The sequence below is a fragment of the Callithrix jacchus genome, chromosome 4 (assembly GCF_049354715.1).
Source record: "Callithrix jacchus isolate 240 chromosome 4, calJac240_pri, whole genome shotgun sequence".
Taxonomy (NCBI): Eukaryota; Metazoa; Chordata; class Mammalia; order Primates; family Cebidae; genus Callithrix; species Callithrix jacchus.
This window is the reverse complement of record NC_133505.1, coordinates 115,404,963-115,408,521: the sequence shown is the minus strand read 5'-3', so window position 1 is coordinate 115,408,521 and position 3,559 is coordinate 115,404,963. Positions and strand designations below refer to the sequence as shown.

At 51.3% G+C, this 3,559-nt stretch overlaps 1 non-coding gene across 1 annotated transcript; it reads left to right on the top strand.

Annotated features, from left to right (window-relative positions):
• Nucleotides 1–158: 158 nt before the first annotated feature.
• LOC118153390 (small nucleolar RNA U13) lies at nucleotides 159–260 on the top strand. The gene has a single exon (XR_004742628.1). It is a non-coding gene; the product is annotated as a small nucleolar RNA U13 (small nucleolar RNA).
• The last annotated feature ends 3,299 nt before the right edge of the window (nucleotides 261–3,559 follow it).

Sequence of the window (3,559 nt, the reverse complement as noted above, 5' to 3'; positions counted from 1 at the left end):
CTCCCTCCATATCTCTCTCTCCCAATGGCATTGCCATCTTTTCCCCTCCATTAAAAAAAAAAAATTGTGGTAAAATATACATAACATAAAATTTACCATTTTTGCCTTTTTGTTTGTTTTTCAGAGCAGGAGTGGAATTTTATTTAAAAGGCTTTAGGGTCCTTTTGTGGCTCATGAGCATGATGATTGGGTGCTCATACGTGTGAGAGATGTGCTATCCTGGAAGGTTGTTACGATGTAGGCACATTACCTGTCTGACCTCAAACTGCTACTGGGTGAACCCCCGGAAAGGCAAAATATGTCACTCAGGACATGTGGAATTTCTGTGCCGTTTGTGTGTTGTGGGGAGAAACACCCAACTTCTCCCAATACATTGCAAGTCCTGTTGTATAGGCACACATTTGATGGCGCTGTATCTGCTGAACCCCTGGGAGGACAGGCACAAGACCAACACATTTCAGATTCGTTGGGCGACATGGCCAACCAAGTGCTCCTCACGCGGCCTCTGCTCTGGGCCCGCCAGGAGCTCGCACAGGCTCTCCTAGAATTTCCCGGAAAGCTGTTGGGCGGTGCGGAGGTGGCGGCTCCGCCCGTAGCTGCTCCTTCACCGGCTGTGCGGAGTGAGAGCGCCGCCTGTGCTTCCCGGAAACGGGCTTCAGCTCCTCTAAGGTCGTGGCGTAGCTGGACCTGGAGCCTGGGGCGAAGCCGGAGCCCAGGAAACGGTACTGGGCGATAGAATCGGGGTCGGGCGGGGGAATCAGAGCCGGAACCGGAGTCCGAGCCGGAGGGAAGCCGGGGCCGGCTGGGGCCAGGCTCTAAGAGGCTGCAGGGGTCCCAGACTGAGCGCAGCTCAACGCCGCAAGGTCCGGGACCAGGGAGGTCCCAGAGTCTGATGAGGAACCGGAATCCCAGTTGCTGGAGCAGGGGGCAGGGGCCACAGCCATGCCCGGGGTTGGAGGGGACGACCCACTCCTGCCAGAGGTGGAGACCCGGGAGAGCCTGTCTGCTGGCGCCACTGCCACTCCAGCTGCCTGGAGGCGCCGCTCTCCTTCCAGTGGCCGGAGTGGCAGGTGGGAGCACACTCCTGGATCTTCCTGCTAGCACCCATGATGCTGACGGCCGCGCTGGCCACTGGCTTCCTTTACTGGGCCAAGGACGAAGAGGAAGATCTGAAGGAGCAGTGCACCCAGGTGAGGAGCCCGGCCACGGCGGAGAGATGCTTTGTGCAGGGTTATTTCACCACCAAGATTCCCGCTGCCTCTTCCCCTCCAGGAGGTGCACTCAGGCGAGTTTCACCTGGATGTTGGTGGGCTCCCACAGCGACTCACTGCTGGAACTGGATATCTTTGCCAAGTCAGTAAATCCCACGGTGCAGGATCTGCGTGTGGCACAGGGAAACGGAAGCCACACCCAGAACAACAGGTGTGCGTGAGGTGCAAGAGGCTCTGTGTGCCGCCCAACCCCTTCCTGTATGCCTAGCAAGTGGACAAAACGCTCCACCGGAGCTACAGCCACAGCGAGGATCCCTCTATCTGATCGGCTTCTTTGGAGGACACATCTTGGGACAAAACCGGCCTAGGTAATGGGCCAGCCACTCCTGCAGGCCAAAGCCATGTGGCTGCTGTACTGCTGAAGAGCACCCTGAGGACAACGTGCAGAACAAGCAGTGGCTCACCCATTTCCTCAGCCAATTTAACAACATTAAGAACAGTTTGGCCTTGAAGAAAATTGAGGTACCTGGCAGTTCAGGTTTACAGGGAGGTCAGGAGAAGGTGGAGAAATGAGGAAGATTTGCTGCAACAACCCTAACAAGAGCACCACACGACTACTTGATGAGGTCCTTGCCTCACAGCTGGGTCTGCTCTACAGTATTTGGAGACAGAGTCTTGCTCTGTCACCCAGGCTGGAATGCAGTAGCACTATCTTGGCTCACTGCAACCTCCACCTCCTAGGTTCAAGTGATTCGTTTGCCTCAGCTTCCCAAGTAGCTGGGATTACAGGCGCATGCCACCACACCTGGCTAATTTTTGCACTTTTAGTATAGACAAGGTTTCACCATGTTGGCCAGGCTGGTCTCGAACTCCTGACCTCAGGTGATCCACCCTCCTTGGCCTCCCAAAGTGCTGGGATTACAGGCATGAACCACTATGCCTGGCCAATCCACCGTTCTTAAAATTAACACTGAGAGGTGCCAGAAATCATGAATCCTTGGTAACATTCGGATCAATAACACAGGTCCACCCCATGAGGCTGTTAGTACAGACATTGATGTTCATGTTTAATTTTGGGAGGTGGTTTCTAACCAAATTACAGAAATTTGAAATTCTACTTTTCTTGAAGTTTTTGTTGGTTTTGGGGAGCCCCCAAAACTTTCTGGGAGCTCACTGAGTATATTTTTTGTGGCAGGTGGTCCACTTTACATTGCTTTCCAGACAACTGGAATTTGAGACAACTTCCGTGACAGTAATCTCTTTGTTTCATGGGGCATACATTCTCATCACACTGTTTGCTAATCATACTATTGTTGCTGCAAGTTCTGGATCGAAAGTATCATCTGTGAGCCTCAAGAACAGGCTGGACTGGTGCACCCCACTCTCACTGGTGATGAGGATCTTCAGAGTGGTCAGCACATCCTCCTCTATCTTGACCCTGCTCAGTTCCAAGCCCAGCTGGCCATCCCAGGCCCCACCTCTTAGCCATTTTAGCCATTTTTAAAGTGTATATTGCAGTGGAACTTAGTACATTCATAGTGTTGTGCACATATCGCTACCATCCATCTCCAGAACTTTCTTTGCCTTCCAAAACTGAAAGTCTGTGTCCATTCAACAATAATGGCACTGCTATCTTTTCATTCACCCAAGCCAGAGATTCTGAGTGACATCCTAGTTTCCTCCTTCTCCCTCAGCTTCATATTATATCCGGCACCTGGCCTAGCTGATTTCACCTTCTAAACATCTTGTCTGAACAGTTTTAGTAGCTTCCTACATAATGTCACAGTCATCTTGCTCCACTTCTCCCAATGACCTGAAGGACAAAGACTTCTGGCTCTGTCCTCACCCCTCGATACATTCTACTTCCCATTGCTGCCTCACATACTCTGGATATGAGTCCTGCACAAGTCCACATGCTGTCTCTCACTTCTGTTCCTTTGCACATGCCATTCTCCCAGCTTGAACTGAATTTCCTTTCCCTGTCCCCCGGAGCACTATTTGTCATTCAAGACCCAGTTTAAGCATCCACTCTTCCCTAGAGCCTTTTTTGCTCCCCATCCCCATCACCCCAATCCTTCAGATAATACTATTTCTTGGTGGGGGCTTTCATTAAACATTTATTTTACTTTATCACAGTGTACTATAATTACCTATTTCCCCTTGTTGGGCAAGGACCAGCACTTGGTTAGGCTGCCATATACTGTTGATCAGGTTGGGCCCTGAGGCAACAAGCAGTGGCCAAGATCCAACCTGTACTTTACTTGCTAGATGCTTTTCCCTGGTATGAGACTACACCTGCTCAGAGGAAGCGATGCTGCCTTCTAATTCGCATAAAGTAGCTGTTTTAG